Source organism: Salarias fasciatus, chromosome 3, assembly GCF_902148845.1.
Source record: "Salarias fasciatus chromosome 3, fSalaFa1.1, whole genome shotgun sequence".
NCBI lineage: Eukaryota > Metazoa > Chordata > Actinopteri > Blenniiformes > Blenniidae > Salarias > Salarias fasciatus.
Window position 1 is genome coordinate 9,887,153 of NC_043747.1, and position 19,535 is coordinate 9,906,687.

Sequence of the window (19,535 nt, forward strand, 5' to 3'; positions counted from 1 at the left end):
TTTTGATTGTTGTTAAAGCCTTTACCCATCCTGGTGACATTTCTTGTCCACATTATCATGAAACTGCGTGGATCTAGTTCAGTTTTGGTTGCATTTATCTCCAGGAACTGTTGCATGCCCACCTTTCCCGCGCTCTCTCCACCCACACCCTCACTCCATATTGTGGTTCGCAAACCCACAGCCGAGATAGACACTACTTTATTAAAAGCTGAGCTTCTACACTCTCTCAATTTAATTTACCTGCCACCCCGCTATCCATCTCACACTATTAAGTTTTGCAGGCTTGAATTAGTTAAATAACAGCTCTATTTAAGGATCCGACTGTGGAAAAGCAGCCAGCTGCAGACACGGCAACAGCAGCAGGGTCTCGAAAGAAATTATCACATCAACGTCATCGGAATACTCAACTTGTGTCATCTCCATTGAATTCAATTTACAGCACCAAAAGAGTACGGATTATTAGAAGTATTAAAAAAAAAATGTGAGAAAAAAAATTCTATGTGTAAATGTGAGCTATGGAAAGAAGATAGTTGCTTCCCACATTACTTTGCAATTTTATTTTTGTTTTAAGAGACGAAATAGAGCGTGATAGATCATGCTGCAGGTGGGCTCCAGCGTGTTGTTTGACGGCCATTAGCTGCAGGCCGGACGTGCCGCCGCTCCCCTGCTGTGACAAGTGGTATTGAACTCACAGTGAAGACTGTGGAGGTATGCACAAACAATAATGACAGGAAGGGACACCCCAGTGAGTTGGGCTGTGACACACACACACACACACACACACGCACGCACGTACGCACATACACTATGTTATATTCTATATACCAAGTAATGCAAACCACCTGTTCATCATCCCCAGTAATGCCTTGCCTGATGATTATCCTCCAGGGTTGAAAGTTTAGAAAAGAAAAAAATGTTTGCTTTTTTTTTTGAGTTACAGCTACTTTGGGACAATATTTTGTTTTATTTTTAAATATTTCAAACAGGCGCGCACGGGAAGGTGTACAGGAAGGGAACAGACGAGAACACAGCAGTAAATCGCTGCCATTTTAAGCGCTGTCCTTGGTGCTGAAGATGCAAAAAACAGTGCTGTTGTTTTTACCTTTGTCATCCTCGGGAATATTCAATTTAGATTTTTTTGGAAGTATTGCCTGTGAAAAAAAATTCAGTATCCTCTTCTGCTTGCTGTCTGCCATCGTTGTTTGATTGCGAAGAAGCTGCTTCCGGGTGAGGGAGAAGTCTCCTCAAACAATTAAGACTTAGTTTCTTTTAAATAGATTTTTCCACATATCCCCACAGCTCTGTGTAAATCCATTCCACACATGGTTTTTATATTTTTATAGTTTTTTTCTTTTAAATTAAATTTACAGTCAACGCTAATGTAAGGTGCTGCAGCTTGCAGCCGCCACCAGGGGGGGCTGCAGCCCCGGCAGCACTGCCCTTCCCTCTCTAGTGATTTTAAAGCAGAACTTTGCAACTTTTTTACCTCAATAAATGTGTTTCAGAATCCCTGTGGGGGTAAACAAAGACTTGTCACGGTGATTCGCCTGTCCCTTCACTCTCCCGGGGGTCTGTGTCCTGAAAACAGCGCTTGCAACTTCAGAGGAGCGGACCCGACAGCATCTCGCGAGAACAAACCTGCTTTTCGGCACTCATACGGGATTACAAGTATAAAAGCTGTTGGAGTGCGATATCTGTCATTGTGTTGCAATAGACGATCTTTGCATGATGTGTTGATTGGTTCCAATTTCCGTTTGGTAACTGAAAAATAAAGAGGAGTGGCACCTCCTCTCGTAGACGTGAGCGCGAGTGAGTTCGCTGCATTGAGCTGAAAGCATCTCCGAGTGTGTTTGTTTTCCAATAAGTTTGAGCGTGCGAGGCAGGCATGTCTGCGACAGAGGGAGCAACCGGAGGAGGCAGCGCGAGGAACTGCTGCTGCAGAAGATTTAACAAAAGTGCGTAAAACAAACATGAAACTCTCGCTAGCGTTAGCAACGCCACCCTTAGGTGCTCACGGATGGCAGAACCAAAAAGACAGAAAAAAAAACTTTGTCTAACGAGCGGAAAAAAAGGACACGGGAGTGGGACGCTCTCTGCACAGGGGGAAGGGGGGGAGAATGCGGAGAACGTTTACGACAGTAAGCTTTCACAGGAGACCAGTAAGGGGAGCGCTAAAGCAAATCTTGCAAAGTGCTGCTTTAAATGACCTTCAGGTAGCTACTGAAGTCTGTCAAGTGTTCTAAACCTCTTGTAATCTGACTTCTCACGCAAGGTGGTGCTATGAGGCACGCCATCATATCGTACGTCCTTCGCCTTTTCTGAAACACTGCTGCTGGCTGGGGTGAATAGTAGATGGAGGATAAATAGTTTTTTCCAAAATAAAAATGCAAAAATAAAGAGTTTGAATTTTTTTTCATCATGGATGTGTTTTGTTGAAGGTAGCGAGTTAAAAATCCAAACCCCTTTGGTCTGGTGTCTGCAGTGTTAATTTTGTCAACGAAAACTTAAACGAAAACTATTCGTTGACGACCCTTTATTCCGTGACTAATTTGTGACGAGAACGTAAATTTAATAAGTAATGACAACAAAAACTAAAACAAAATCTCTGAACATCATGAACTGATGAGTAAAAATGTGACGAAAAAGCTGCCGCTGGCCGCCGGGCAGGCTGGGTTATTGCAACCATCCTCACGCCGGGCTCACTGGCTCCGGTCCGGCTCCGTTCTGTCTCCGATAGGGAGACGCAGCACCGCAGCAGCACTGTTTTTTGTTGTGTTTCTCTTCTTCTTCTTCTTCTTCTGTGATGATTTACGACAGCTTGCATCCTGTTGGTTGCATTACCGCCACCTGCTGGTCATTATGATTGGAGCTTTTTTCTTGCAGGCTGTCATTTGTTGTAAGAATTTACAGAAAGAATCTGAAGTTCACATATTTCATTTTTTTCCAACAAGCCATAGATTTTCATATTTATGATACGCTCTAAATTTAAATATCTAAACATAATTAAAGATATGCTTACAGTGTACAGAGTTTTTACAACCGTGACACGTATCCTTTTGCACTTCTGCTACTGTGGTTTTATATGTATGTTCATGTAGCACTTTGCACTTTGCCCAAGACAAATTTCCTACTGGGACAATAAAGTTATCTATCTATCTATCTATCTATCTATATACTACAGTACAACAAAACTGTCAAATTTCACCAAGACTAAAATTAAGACTAAAACTGAAACTAATTTCCACAGACTCAATTTTAACTAAAACTAAACTAAACTAAAAAAACTAAGATGTGACTAACTCAATCAAGTCTTTGGTGAGTGACTAAAGCTAAAATGAAATGAAAAATTCATGTCAAAATTAACACTGGGTGTCTGCTCTCAATACAATAGTAAACATAGCAATGAGCCCTCACGATGCAAACTGACGAAAACACCAAAGAATTACTCACTACTGACACCTAAATGCATGGAGACGTCATCACATCTCAGGAACTACACCTTGAAGCAACTTGACCACAAAATAAACAGCTGCTTTCTTTCGACCAAAATCCCGACAACGAGTCCTTGCATCTTTCACTGTAGACTTGTTTAGTTTTTTATACCTGATGTCCTCCTTTTCAAAACCTGTCTTCCCCTCACTCAAGGCCAAAACTTAACCCCATCCGCCACTAATAACTTCTTTAAAGGTAGCAGAAAACTCCATCTAGAAATAACACAGTATTGATCGGCATCCCTTCAGTGAAAACATTCGTAGAAAAAAAAAGGATTTTTTCATGGCCTGAGAACTGTCAGTGAGTAATATTTTCTCCTGCTCCTGCCTGTATTTATGTTGTCACGTTCAAAACAGTCCAACAGAGCCTGTGAAATTTCTTAATTTATGGTTTAAAAACAACAACAGCAACAACGAAATCAACAGCAAAGCAATTTTCATATTATTATTAATGTTTGGTATTCACAATGAAGAAAAAAAAAAGAAAAGAAAAAAAACCTGCTTGAGATACAGAGACGCCCTCTTTGCATCCAAATATCTGCAGGTGTGCTGCATTGTGCACGTCTGACTGACAGGTGAGCCAGCGGGGGGATGGTGTGAGGAAGAGCATCGCGCTTGATGATTTTTAACCTGGAACTGCAGGCGATTCATTTAACCCCGCTCTGATTGACGTTCCAGACGCTTTTTATTCGCAGTCATTTTGCATCATCTGTGTGACAGGTGTGGCGTCGCATAAATTTCAACTCTCTTTTGTAGAAACGTGAATCAATAACAAATGAACGTTTGGATTTTCTTACAGTGTAGCGCTCGTGAAAGGCAATACATCCATTTGGCTGCTCGTATAAATAAAATAGTAAATGTTTGTATTGCTTTAACAAGAACAGAGCTTTTTCTATGCTGCTCCAAAGTTAATTCAACTCTTTAAAAACAACTGTAATCTTTAAGGTTTTTTTTAAAATGATATTTAATTTGATAATTTGATTAAATGTTTCTTTGATAACATTAAATATAAGAAAAGAGGTTAAATATGAGGAGGATTCTGTTAATATTCAATCACATATTCCTTCAGTATTTAGTTGAACTTAAAGGGAAAACATGTAAAACCAATTGCAAAAACTTAATCATGATATTCTTCACTGTTAATTCAAAAATAAACATGCCGTGACTGTTTAAAGCAGAGTAAATCAAACAAAAATCCACAACTGTAGGAAATGTCTCGACTTTTTTGAAATAATCCCACTGGTGTTTTTTTTTTTTCTTCTTTTTTTTCTTATTAACTCTGGCGTTAGCTTTAAAAATGTAAAATCCCTGTGAAACTACACTATGAACTGCATGGGACAACATGAAGCTACTGCATTTTCAAAAAAGTTGAACATGTAGACATGGACGCTAACCTAATGCAATCACTTTTTTTTTTCAAATATATTTAAAGAAACTAATATATTTCCACTTTCAGAAAGACTCGGCCTGTGACAGACAAGAGAGAACAAACTGAATGGCATGGCATTTTCTGTACAGTACCCATCTGTACTTCAGATTTATGAAGTTGTTGGCGGTTTGTGATCTTCATTTCTCTTCCTAACCCCCCCTTTTTTTTAGCTGATTAATCTCTCTCTTTGTAGCAGTGCTGGGCCAGTTCAGGAAAGTTATTTTTCCTCCTCGTTGATGGCAGCCATGAAGAATACGGCTTGATATTGCCATGCTTGTCACTCACATAGTCAGAGGTGTGTGCGTGCATGTGTGCGTGCACATGTGCTCAGAACTGTGACAGATCAAATATGCGAGTTTGCCACTCAGACAGTCATTGCGTGTGGGTGTGCACGCCTGTCTGTGCATGTGTGTGTGTGTGTGTGCGTCAGGTGTTGGCGCGCAGCAGAAGGGAGGAGGCTGAGGCTACAGTATGTGTGACAGATGAAGTTGAAGAGTGGAAAGAGGGGAGCGCGTTTGCCTGGGGAGCCGCCGCGCCTCCGTGGGTGGGTGGGACCGGGGGGAGCGCGTAGGCGGCTGTGACAGATGATATTAATTCATTCAGGTAACCATGCAAAGTGCCATTGTCACACACTTTAGGAAAATATGACAAATAGGCATCAGGGAGGCTGTGGAGTCAGTGAACGTACATGTTTTGTGTTTTTATTTTGGGAACTGTTCACATGTACGTACAGTTTAACAGACTCAGAGTGCCATGGTTGTTGAGACTGACAACTATTTTTTTTTTTTTTTCCTCTCTTTTAATGCTGGTTTTAAGCCTCTTCTTTGGACCTGGGTTGGCCAGTGTTCCACCCAGGCCACAGTTTGCATGCCTCAGAACAATCATTATGCCACCGGGAGAGGCCCTCACAGTGTGCATAATGCAGAAAATCAGCCTCCTCCGATGGAAGCGGCTTTGCGCGGTCAGTTCCAGGGAGGACACTTATGCACAGCGTGTACGTACGAGGCCGGCCGGCATGACTCTGAGTGACAGCATGATCCCCGGCCTCACAGCATGCAGGTAGGAACAGCTGTGCCACTTTTACCACAGAGACGAGACGCGGGTGAAAGTTAAAGTCGGGACACGCTTTGAGTGTTTGAGCCGTCATCTTGATACGAAGACTCGCTTGAATGAGGTTTAAGAAAATAAAATACAGAAAAATAATCATCCATTCTGAACAGTTGAAGTAGTTTCTCTGTAAAAAAAAAAAAAAAAAAAAAACCTGATGTGATGCCGAAGGTCCAATCCACGTGTTGGATTATTGACTCCGATGGTTTCTTTTAAGGGAAGATGATCCCTTTAGTCATGCATCTTGGAGATACAAAGTCTGCAGCTGTCATATTAAGCTTCTGATATGATTTGAATAATTCTACGTTACAGACAAAGTGTTAAATTCAGGGCATATCTGAATATTCATCACAATGGAATCGTAACAATGAAGTGGAATTGTGCAATATTTACAATGCGATTTGTGTGTGTTGGGTTGAAGCCGTGTATGGCTATATTGATACAGCTTATTAAAGTGTGTTTTTTTTTTGTTTTAATTTCGACTCCCGAGCGGAGCAGTACAATAAAGTTATTAGTAGCAGACTCTGACCAATGAAAGCTACTTTTTTAAATCACCAAATATCTTAAATCAGCCGTTTTGTCCCCAGATTGGATAGTTTACAGCAGAATAAAAACTCTGTGAGCTTTGATTAGGTAAGTTTCATTATACGTTGCTCTGTCTCTCTAAAGGCAGGGAAACTTTTTTTTTTTCCCCCATTCTTCCGTGATGGTTAATAATAGAGATGAATTCAAACATTGGGATTATTGCAGGACTGGCGGAGATGCAGATGAATGTATTAGATTGGAGTTTGGGTGTGAATTTAGGAAATACAGGAGCGATTATCCAGGAGCGATTGAGGATTAACCTCTCACTTACTGCACTGCTGAGTTTAGGAGTTCTGACTTTTCTCTTTCACTGTCATATAGTGAATATGTTTCACAAACATATGTCTCCATCTCTGACAGCTGACTTTTTTTTTTTTTTTTTTAGCAGTAGCACCTTGGTGAGACGGGGCTGTTCAGCCAATCAGGGAGCTTTATTTCGAGGGTGTGGACAGGTCGGCTCGGAGCTGACCGGCTCCTCTCAGAGCGCACCACACACCACAGGATTTGCGATCAGAAATATTAGACATGTTCATTATCTACGATCTTCCCTTCCGACGCCTCCCGAGAGGCTCCGACCAGAAAAAAATCTCCCTGAACACACCGCACACCAGAGGAGGATCGGACCAAAACTCATTTGCATACTCCCGACAGTCGGACCTTGTCGGCTTCGGTCGGGAGGGGAAGATCGGGGCAAAATTCGGCCTGATCATTCTGTAGTGTGTGCTGGCCTTAAATTGACCCACAGGTTTGCGTGACCCGCCCACTTTCCCACCGGCAAAAACCAAAGCACAGACGACAGAACTTCCGGGTCACGGAGATCGAAGAAATAGAAAAATCACATTGAAGTCTGCTCTGTGGCCGTATTTCAACTTTCCTTTATTTGATCTGTCTTAACAAATGGGATATTGAAAAACAAAGTAATTTTCATTTATTTGTTTTTATTTTAAAAATAATAAAAGAAAAAATGACTCATTTTTCAATATATTGTTTTTTGATTTTTAATTGAATATCAATTGAACGAATGATACACGGATTGGGTTGACAGATTGATTTTATTTTTTCGTTCATACGTTGTACTTTTAATTTACTGTACAATATCCATGTAAAAATTTGGTTCAGTTCAATTACACTTACAAAAAATTCCAACATTAAATGTGTCGAATAGTTTTTATCCTCTTTTTATTTCAATATTTCATGATTTTTTTTTTTTTTTTTTTTTTTGCAAAACTAGGACAAGGCTGTCCCCTGACCCTGCCGCTCTGCCCCTCTTATGAAGCTGTTTAGTTCTCCATGCAGAGGCACGCCATACATTTTACAAACCAACAGTTCTACTCAATCATATAAATTTTTTTTTTTTTTTCTTGAATTGAAAAGTTGGTACCAGTGAGGATCACACGCAGACTCAACATCTTGGATTGCTTCTGTGACTTTTATCAAAAGCCTGAATTGTCCCGCCAAACAGCTAATCATTGCTGTACGAAGATGATGCTAATGTGTTTTTGCCTTTCGGTGGGGCCACAGTGGCACCTCGCCGGGGCGGATCTGAAGGTACCATTAATTTCAGGGGTCTGGGTTTTCAGCTGACAAAGGCTGCCACCTTTATTTGCTGCCGGCAAAAGTCTCGCTGTCAGAAACAAATAAATTGCAGTGAAGTCAAATGACTGAACCGGAGCCCGGGAATGTACATTCTGTCCTGCCTTTCAGGATGACAGTCAGAGCTGAATTGCGCACCTCTGAGTCTGAAAGCAGGTAATTTGCATTTGAAAAATGACAGCAACAATGTCTACAAGTGCTCATTAGGAACGAGGTGAATATTGGGCTGCGGCGTCGCGGGGATCTGTCCTGTGTAATTTGACACTTCACAGGTGTGAGCAAAGTGGTATAGCGTTTGTTTTATGGACGTATATCGGTGTCTTTTTACTTTTTCTTACAGCCGACATTCACAAAAACAGTAAATGGACAATTTCCCCTTGCATTAGCTAATATCTGATTTAACATATGGTGCAAGTACACAAAAGTTTCATCTCTTTTTCATGACAATTGTAAAAATAATGCAACAAAGACATAAATGCATGCCTTCTGACAGCCGTCAGGAAAGTATGAACACATGATTCATGTCAGAGGGGAGTAAGTTCCGGAGTTCTCCAATTAAATATATTTTTCGAAGTTGCGTTTTTACCATATTTCCACAGACACGAAGTCGGAGTGTTTTCAAGAAGTTGCATTTTCAGTGGCTCAAGCATTGTTGTCACGTCACTACATCCCCAAAACCCAACAAAAGTTTTCTGTTTTTACTCAAAAATGTGTAAATTGAGTGTTAGTGTACACACAGATGCAGTCTTTTTGTTGCTTGCTTGGAGAAATTTCAATGTTTTCCGCTCGCTCAACAGACAAGTAACCATCCTCAACTGCTTCTCTGTCACAGTAGAGGAAATTCAAAGAAAACCACGCTTCAGACTAAACCCTCGCTGCGTTCCACCTCGACTTCCCTGACACGTAATAAAGAGTTGGAGCAGACTACACCCGCACGCCCACTTCTGGGGGATCTGTTGCCAACTTTTCTTCTCAAACGCAGCTTTGTTGACGATTAAAATGTGAAACTGCATGAGTGATTTTGCAAACTTCTACAGGGGGTTACGATCAATTGGTGATGTTTCAGTCAACATATGCAGTGGTCAGTATAGAAATATGCTGCTGGGCGGAAAGAGGAAATCATGTAGACATAATCAGAATATATATTGTGTTCATAATGTGGAAACGCATCAGCGACCGAGCCTAATGCCTGACTGCTCACTTGTGCAATAACCTCACTTCTTGAGACGTCTTTGACAAAGACGACGCTTCTGCATCTCCGCCTTCTCCCGCGTCTGACCTGCTTTTTCCTCCTCTGACAGGCTAGTAGTCGCGATGCCAGATGAAATAGCCGGGCCCGCTCTTCTGATCACTGACCCAGTGGCGAACGTGTCTCTTTAAAGTCCCTCAAGACACTGAAGATGCAATCAAATATGATCCTCAGATTAAAAAGTGAGACATTCTGCGGCGGCCGTCAGATGAGTCATGCCTTCTCTTTTGCGCATTTCCATTCGTTCCGGCGTTCCCTTTGTGATCCTTGCAGACAAGGTCCCCGCATGCATATGTCTGCATATCTTTACGTTCCCTCTCCTCCTGGCCGTGGGCGACGTGTCACAAGCGTTTAGTGTGAGGAATGAGCCGGGTGGCACAAACAGATTGGCAAAATATGAAAATTGGATGACAATTAAAGGCAATGTGCTTTTAAGTGCAAAGGATAATGATTATGTGCGCACCTAGGCCCCACTTTCTCCCCGCCATTAATATTCAGTGACTGAACAGGCACCTGCCACCACATTCTCACCAGTGTGCAGCCTTTTTTTTATGTCCTCTGTGCACAAAATTGTTAAATAGAGAAGCTGATGAGGTGGAATGTCGAAGCAGATTGCATACGACAGGCCCCGACTTGAGGAGAGAGAAATCATCATTTTCATTGCTTTTCTTTGCTCTTTTTTTCTTTTTTTTTTTTTTTCCCTTGACCGGCAGAAACTGATGTGACAATCGGATCTGGAATTGCTGCACATTTCCAAGCGAGGAGGAGGAGGAGGAGGAGGTGGTGTTGGTGTGATGGCGGTGGGAAGAAGACGTGGCAGAGGGCTTTGCAGCAGCAGCGGCAGAAAATGGGGATGGGGGGGGGGGGCGAAAAAGGAGAATCTATGTTGAAGTGAGTGTGTCTGTCAGGTTTGTGTTTGGGTGTCATTTGAGCGCATGTGGAATGATAGTTGCTGGGATTCATCTCCTGAGTAGCAGATAAAAGGAATGAAGAGATATAGCGCCTCGCAGCCGGGTGAAGAACAGCGAGCGACGATTGGAAGCGTGACGGATTGCGTGGAGCACATCGGGAACAACATCTCCAAATCGGCTTCAAGGCCGCCGCGCGCCCTCAGATGGAAGGCGCTCGTGCAATTGCGTACAGTCATGTAAATTCTTCATGACAACGTTGCACCGGCTAGTCAACAAAGTGTCACACTCCAGCCGCTGATTTCCATGCGCTGAAGAGCCTTGAAGGAGACAGTGAGGATCGCTGCTCCGCCGCAGTTTTCTCGACTATATCTTCAACCACTGCCGCTCCTTAAAATCTGACTTCTGCAACCTTCATCCGGGAACTTTTTGACTGCCACAAAACAAATGCTAGCTTGAAGATGAACTAGTTTTAGTGTAGCCACAAAGCGATATGTTGGAGGAAAAAAAAAAAAAAACTCCAAAAACATCAACAAGAAGTTTCTTAACATCAGTTGCATGTGCAAAAAGAATATGTTTATCGTGGAAGAGGAAACAAGGTGATTTGGAAGAATTTACCTTCACATCTTTAAGCTGACGTCTTTGAGTGGATTTAGCATTTTTAAAATTAGGAAATAAATCCAGTGGTCAGCTCTGCTGTCAATGGAGTTCTGACAAACATGAATCTACAAATCCATGGAACAACTATTTTGCACAAACAATGGGCAACAAATCGTAGCAGTGCACTGGGTTTTTCAGTTAGAATTGGTTTAAATCTGCTCTAAAAATCTCAAAATGCATAAAATGAGACTTTTTAATGGCTGTTGAGGTGCAAAAAAAAAAATCTGTATCCCTTCAAACAGCTGAAATCCTTGCATCACACATCGCATTGTATTTTGTTCCCACGAGAAACTTGATGTGTTTCTGTCTCTGACACATCCCTTAGGATTCAGATGTTGTTGTAATTTCGCAGTTAGTTTTCGCCAATTTGCCAGTGTTTCCATTTTCATAATTTTCTCGCTTTTAGCCAATGAGCCTGGTAAGCTAAATCAATCAAAATGATTTGAGTGTTTGTTTGTGCATTATTTCTGAATTTTTCATGAAGCCGCTCCATGTGAGTCCAGAGCCACGTTTTTGTAGAAAAATAAAAAAAATAAAAAACAGACACAATCATCTACTTATGCCTCTTCGGCTTTGCTCTTCTGCATGCCTCTTGAATACAGCCTCAGAGAATGACCTTTTTCCATGGCGTGCCTCAAGAGAGAGGGCCAACAAAGCTGAGCTAAGCCCCCGTTCAATTTGCTCTGCTTTCCCTTTTCACCTTTCCTCCTTAAATAATAGGTCTCTGGCCTTTATTGCCGGTCACGGACATTGTGAGGCCATAAGACAAGACGGTAACCGAAATTAATGGGGCCCCCAGCCCGGACTTTCTCGTGGGCTGACCGCGTAACGGTCTGGAGAGCATGGACACAGAATAAAAGACTGCTAATGGGAATTGGACGAGGGAAAGCACACACCTCACCGTTCAATTATGGACAGTGAGATGGTATTGACAGATCGGTGTGGACGGATAACAGAGAGATATTTCCTTACACTGATTAAACAGGATGATCTACGGGGCCAGGAAGCGCTTCAGTCGTTACAAACGTGCGGCTGTGTCAGCTGAACTCCTCTAATAAAACTCCACATTTACCTGATTGTTATAAACGACCAACCTCCGAGCCACGCAATTTCATCTCTGCAGCCGGCTGCGGCTTCTCCGCGCTCCCGGCCACCGGGTGCAAAGCGGTAAAGCACTTCACCTCCGTCTTATCGGCGGCGGCCGGAGAGCCTTGCGGGGGCCGCCTCCATCAGATCCCTCACGCTTGTCATCATCAAGTCTCTCATCAAGCTTTCGCGCTCCCGTCTTGCCTTCCCTCGTGACAGCATTTTGTTTTCCCCGACGAGGAACACAAAGGGAAACGCATTGAAAGCAGGGGGGGGGGGGGGGAGACACGGGCGCCGGCGTGCGCACGTCTCCTGGCTAATAATCCAGCGCAGGAGACAACAGTCATTCATCTGTTCGCCGGCACTGGCAGGTTGACTTTTTCTGACTGAAGAAGGGGGGAATAATTGCGAGGCTCTCGTAACTGATGAATGCGGCTGAGACTGTAGTGCCGAGAGCATCCCGACTCTGCCTCTCTTTTTTTTTTTTTTTTTTTTTTTTTTTATTTCTAAAAAGCGGGAAAAGATGAAAAGAGGAAATACACACAAAGGAGCATTTATGTAACAACACAAGGAGTATGTATCAAATAGGCTGTGTTCCACTTAGCATACCTCCAAAGCCAGACAAGAGGAATCAATAGGCAACAGCAATTTTGCCCTCTTGAGGAGAGGAAGCCAGGAGCAAACAAATATAGGAGGTTTTGTCTACAGACTGAAGCACCCTGTCTTTCTTTCCGATCTTTGCCATTCATTGCGCGGCAGTCAGAAAGATTATTAGTTTTTCATATTTACAAGAAGCGCGGGGATTGGTGGAACTAATCAAAAACTCGCAAAGTATAAGACCCGAAACAAAGTGGAACTCCGGCATCGATACTCGGCGCCTGCGTGATTTTTGCCATTTTGATCATGCAACTTCCGACAGAAGTTTTTTGAGAGAGAAAACGAAAAAAAAAAAAAAAAAAAATCAAGTTTCTTTTCCCTCCGTTTCGTCTGCCGCGACGTCGTTCTCCTCTTCCACTATCCTCCCTCAACCTTCATTCTCTCTCTCTTTTTTATTTTTTTTCCCCTTTTGCTCTCCATTTTCTCTCTCATCATTCACACTTCTCCCCCACAGCCCCCCAAACTTGCCGGCGCTTCATTTGCAACGCTATCCCCAGGTCAGCCGGGTGGGTGTGGTGCGGAATGTGAAGTAATCTCACTTGCTTGATTCTATCAATCCTCTTTTTCACCCGGGTTTTGAACACCTCAATCAAACCTCCCCTCAAGGTCGTCTTTGTAGCATGCTCGGCAGATTAAGTCCCCCGTCCGTGTGCGGCGTGCGCTTTGAACTGGAGACATCACCCGGCAAAGATAAAGCAGCGAGGGAGGGGGGGGGAGGGGGGGGGAGAGAGGAGAGACGGAGAGAAAAGCAGGCTACAGCCAAGAATGGAGGATTTTTATTATTATTTAATTTTTTTAGGGATACTCGGGTTTTAGGTCAGCAATAGAACGCACGCTTCAGATAAACACTTCATCCATCGAGGTCGGTAATTGTATCCTAATTTACTCCAAATTCAAATTCACCAAGCGTGTTGAAATCAGCTGTGAATGCTCTGGTCCGACGGTTATTCGGGCCTTTTTTTATCGACTGCCCGTTTCAAAAATTGCGCAACATGGCTGACGTGGGTTCTCCCGGCAGTGGTTTAACCCCCCGCCCCGCGCACCATTGTCAACACTTGAGCGTTTCAAACTATTCCATTAAAAACCCCGAGCCTGTCAGCGGAAGACCGCGTGCGCCGTGTGATGTCGATGATAGCGGCGGGGAGAGGGACGGCGGTGTGAATGGTCGGGCGGACGCAATGTTCAATTTACAGCAGTGTGAGATTTTCATCTATCATCGTCACAATAAAGAAGAGCCGGCGAGAGAGCAGGAAGAGGGAGGCGAGCGGCGCTCCTCGCCCCTGTTCTACCTCATGAACTGAATACCAACTGGAACGCCGCGTGGAGACGGGGATAGAAAAAAGAAAAAAAAAACAAAAAGAAGGTTGGGATGGCATGTGACTATGTGCATTGCTCACGGTCTTATCAGACTTAGGGACGGTCCCACATCGTTCTTGTTTCCTTTCATCTGCAGCGCACACAGTGGTATATATATATATATATATATATATATATATGTTTTGTTTTCCCTTTGCTCCCTTCTCATAAATAGGGATGTACAGTCTTTCAACCACACCCTCGTTTTCTCTTCCTCCTCCTCTTCTTCCTCCAGCTCCATTCGAATGCAGCCTGCAAACATACATCATTGGGCATCATTGTTATGCTTGAGGCTTAACAGCATCCATCCTAATATCTGCATGCTATCCAATTTGCAAGAAGAATGAAATAATCTCGCCAAGACAAACCGATCGTTCATCACCCGGCTCGGCCAACGCCGCCGTCGACCCGCCCCTCAACAAGTTTGTCGCCCTCTTCCTCTTCCTGTCAGCGCGCCGTTGTAAGAACGTGAAGGTGTGACACTTCCAAGCTAACAGCCAATGTCTATCATAAAAGATGAAGTTATGCTCACATACCAAGACATTAATACATTCCACCATTTTCAGGTCCCGTGGCGCCAGCCGAGTCCGTCCTTTGAATTTCATTCCATCTGCACGCTTAAATAAATCTCAATTTAGTAGGTTCTGGTGCTAGTTTTTATTTGAATGCTCCCTCCTCTTACACATACATCACGGATAGCGAGACGTATCAGCAATGTATTAAATGAAAAACGCTGCCAAGACCCCCACCCCGCCCCGTCTAATTACATGCACTGAAGATCTGTTGCCTAGAAAAGAGGTTGCCTTAAGCCACAATCCCCATGAGGTTGTTCCCCACCCCTCATCTCCTCCATCCTGCGATTTCCCATCCCTCTCCACGAGGCCTCCTTCCCTCCACGTCTAGCCTCTGGGTCTACCCATCTAATGCTATGATTCAATTAATTAGTATGTGGCTCATCCAGAGGTTTAACGCATAATGATATGTTAGCCCCGCCACTGCGAATATCTTAAATTGGTCTAATCCCAGCGGGGCCACGTGGGTAACCTCTTGTTTCCAGCAAAAGGGTCACATTATTAGAGAGCAGCGACGTGCGCGTGTGAAGGGGAATAAGGTGATGCAGAATACACGGTTGGACTTGTGGGACAGTGGGAACGGGAGAATCAATGAAAGCAATCACCACGTACAATCGAATTTGTCGTGAACTGCACAAAGGACGAAAAACAGATGGATTTTACAGAGGTCAGGTAATCATATAGTCATTGTGAGTAATGAAAAGAAAAATCATACTTTGATTGGAGTGGTGCGGTGCACCAGAATAAAGAGTCAAACGCTATAGATTTCAGGCAAAGCAACGCCAGAGAGAAAGGTTTTTTTTTTTTTTTTCCCCCCTCTCTCTCTCTCAGAGAGATATCACTGTGCAGACAAATAATATTAAGGAGTAAAAGCACATAATGCATTTCTGCCAGGACCCTCTGCAGAAGAGGAGGCGTCGGGGAGGTTAAATAGTTGTTTGAATCGCATGCGGTTGTTGGGAAGGCTCAGGTTTTCCAGCAAATATAAGTGCGTTGGTAGGAAATCTCACCTCGGAATCAGATTTTTACAGCTCACCGTCGACTACATGTACAGTGTGCACGTCTGGCACGGGCAGCCACTGCTGGCACCAGCCGGAATCGAGCACTAACTCATAGCTGGCGTTGGCAGTGGTTTGGCCGTCAGCGTCGAAAGACACAAACAGGACGGGTTGCCAAAAAACAGACAAAGAAGAAAGCAAAAAAGCAACTCTTACATGAAAAAAGACTTACAAAAAAAGACAAAACTCATACACTAAAAGTCTAACTTTCTGCTAAAAGCCTTGAAAAATATACTTTTTTTTTTCTCTCTATCAGCCATTAAGCATCTGTACCTACAGTAATGGAGAGAAATTACATCCAGCTCTTCTCAGGAACATTTTCCTTTTGGCTTATATTCTATTTTCCTGAACAAATTGGCATCCGGCGCAGCTCTTGCTATTAGAAGCTCTTGGAAGCAGAAACTGCAGTGATTTTAGCGAAATTGAAGAATGAGTCAAGTGTTTGCATTAAAAAAAGAAAAAAAAAAGGAGTAGGACTCACACCATCAATGGCAACTTCTGCGCTCACGACTCCGATAATGTCAAATCTACTCACTCACTGGTAGGTTTTATGGGTTTATGCAGGAGGTGTCAGAAATGGGATAACCGGCTTGCGGTGGCCAAGCGTTCATTGCTTTTTGATCCTTCCATTATCACCGTATTATCTTCATTTCATCAATTTGTTATATAGTCAAAACAATTCCCATTAAATCCCTTTACACATATCTGATAAAGTTTTATTCCTCAAGATAAGTGAAGTTTTTATTAGTGAGGCTCCTGTTTTACCTAATTTCCTCCGTCGTTACAAGCGATTAATCAGATCGTCCTCTTTCCCAGTCATTTTCCATTTAAATCCCCACAAGCCCGGGTCTCCTGACATTCAAGTATCAGCGAACTGCCCGGCCTGTCATGTTTTTCTCCGGCGTCCCACACACCTCTGACACATCCCTCACGCCATCCATCATTTAGCGAAAGGAAATGATTTGTCTAATGAATGGCCGGGCTAATAAATCGATCACTCAATGGGAGCTCAAGGTTAATTTTGCATGTCTATTAAACATTTAAGAAAATGATTGAGCGCTTTGACACGACCACATGGAATATATTCCAGGCGCCCCTTAAGGACGGGGGACGTGTTTCGCATGTCCGCGGCGGTCACGGCGAGTCCGTAGTTTTGTCGGACGCGGCGCGCGCCGCCGCATTTTTTTTTACGGAAAAATGCTGTTTGTGAACAACACCAGATTGCGCAGATAATTATATGCAACAGCAGCTGCTAAATCCAAGCATAACAAAAGACATCCCTGTAATGAATGCAATCATTTGTGCATCCAAATGAACTGGACACAAATGCTGGAGAATCGCACCACAAACAGCCATTTATTGCCTCTCTTTGTACACCTCCCTCGCTCACTCTCTCTCTCTCTCGCTCTCGCTCTTTCTGGGATCTGGGCCGCCCGACTCGGAGCTGGTTGATGGCCTCTGCCAACAGAAGGTGGGGATCGCTTTTCCCGCGATTAGTTTCATTTACGCAGTTTTTCTTTGCGTGGTAAATCGCGGCTGGTGAATGGGGGCGGGAAGACGCCTGGTTGGCGGAAGCTAATTTTCCACTCGAGGAAACTGTCTGCAAAATAATAATCTATGGTTTGTTATGTGGAAATGATGATCTCCCTCAACCCTGCCGGGAGCCGGGTAATGGCACAGCGCTGGGGAAGGCCTTCACGCCATGACTGAGCTTCCCCACAACTGGCTTGTTAGCCAGAGAGCCTGAGTCTGTCACCATGCAGGGGGGTGTGCGGGGGTGGGGGGCCAGGGAGAGACTGCAGCATCTGCCACCGACTGGCATGGGAATGTTTGGAGGGAAGAACTGCATGAAAGGATATTCTATTTTATATTATATAGACCCCCAGCCGAGTTTTAAGGAGGGAATATGACTTTTAAAGCAACACATGCCTCAATAACTCTTAAAAGGATGTGAATCCAGAAACAGATCGTTAAGTCAAAAGCAGATTTTTCTAAATGTTCTTCTTTGGCAACATCAATGAAATTGTTTCCATGAAACTGTAGTATTGAAATTTATCAGTGTCGCTGCCCATTTCTTCCTTCAGCACTTAGAAAAACACTGTATTTTTAGGACATGACTCTTCTTTCTACTGACCTGTGCGTGTATGCACTGTCTTTGTAAATAAGGATCAAGCTTGCTTTTCTTATTACGTTCAAAGATTTATCCAAACTGTATGGAAAGATAATCCCAGTTCTGTTACTTTTGTTGAGTGTGTGTTGCACATGGATCATCACGAGGCAGAGCTGTCTATATTTCTTTTAAAACAACTATAACCAAGAACTACTACAATTATGCATGTTTTTCTAAAATATTGTGGGCTTGTCGCCACTTTTGGCCCACAGACCTTATGTTGGACACCAATGAATGACAATTGTCCTGACTACTGCATGCCAAGCATTAAAAAGAAACAAGAGAATGATAATAACTCAGCAAGGAAATCATTTTTAAAACCAAGAAAAGGCCTTTTTTGAGAGCTGGAGCATCCAGTCAATGGGATGAAACACCAGTTTACTATAAATACGTTTCCAGAGAAGCCGTGTGAGTCATGAAACTTATTACACTATTCAAGCCTTTGTGACTCAGTGTCGTACGAGTAAAAAAAAAATAAATAAATAAATAAAAGGTCATTCTTCGCTGAAGAGTTATGCAAGTGTCCTTTAGAGGAGCTTCATTCTGTATGGGGTGTGTGTTCTTAGAGGGGAGGTCTAGTTTAAAAACACACACACACACACACACACGCACAGACGGCACATAGGCTGCTTGTATTCAGCTCGAGTGTGGCGAGGCCGACAATCGACTAATCCCACCCCCCACCCCTGAAGTTTGTCTGTTGATTCAAATCCGCTGAGCTGAACTTTAAGCATCCGAGAGGAGATAAGATGTAGAGATACGAGAGGGTGCTGCGATTCAAAGTCAGGGGGAAACAAGTTAAAGGATTTCGGTGGTATATTTTAACTTTCCTCCTTTGGTACAAAAGCCTCTTAATAAGCTTTGCATCTTGATGTTGAGGAGGATTTATGATCTAATCATACTTAAGTTAAAAAAAAAAAGAAAAAGAAACTCGTCTTCCCTTTATTCTCTCTCAAGACTCTTGGTGTTTTGCACTTGATAAAGCCACCAGTGTGTTTGTGTGTTCGTGTGCTGCGAGGCACATATACAGACACATGCGCGAGGAATTAATTAACCACAACATAAACGGTTTAATGTGGGATATATGTTTTCATCTCGGCTGAGTTTTCTCTCTCCACCCCCCCGAAGAAAACCGCCCTCTTTATTCACTGGGGTATCCAGCTATTCATAAGGCCACGTTTTACCCAGCATATCATTTTTCCTCATTTAGTATCGAGTCCATGAGTGCCTCCCTTCTGCTGGAAATTAATTACTTGAGCTGACTTAATGTGGGGCTATTGAATAAGACAAAGAGTGGAGGTTTTCCACTCACTCCGTTTCTGACACTTGATATGAGTCTATAAGTGAATTCACCATAAAAAAAAAAAAAAAAGAATGAAACAGAAAACATTGTAATTCGCTGCGATTACCCAATAAAGGATTTAATTAAATCATATGAGCCTGATTTTATTTATTTTTTTCTCAGGCTATTGATGACCCGTTCAGAAACCTCATTGATTTTGCTCAGTATTTGCCTTTCAGCGGCCGTGTTTTCACTTGGCCCGCTCAGCTATTTAAAAGCAGGATAAAGGGTCGTGGCTTTTAAACCTCAGGCTATTAGGTTTGCCCCCTATA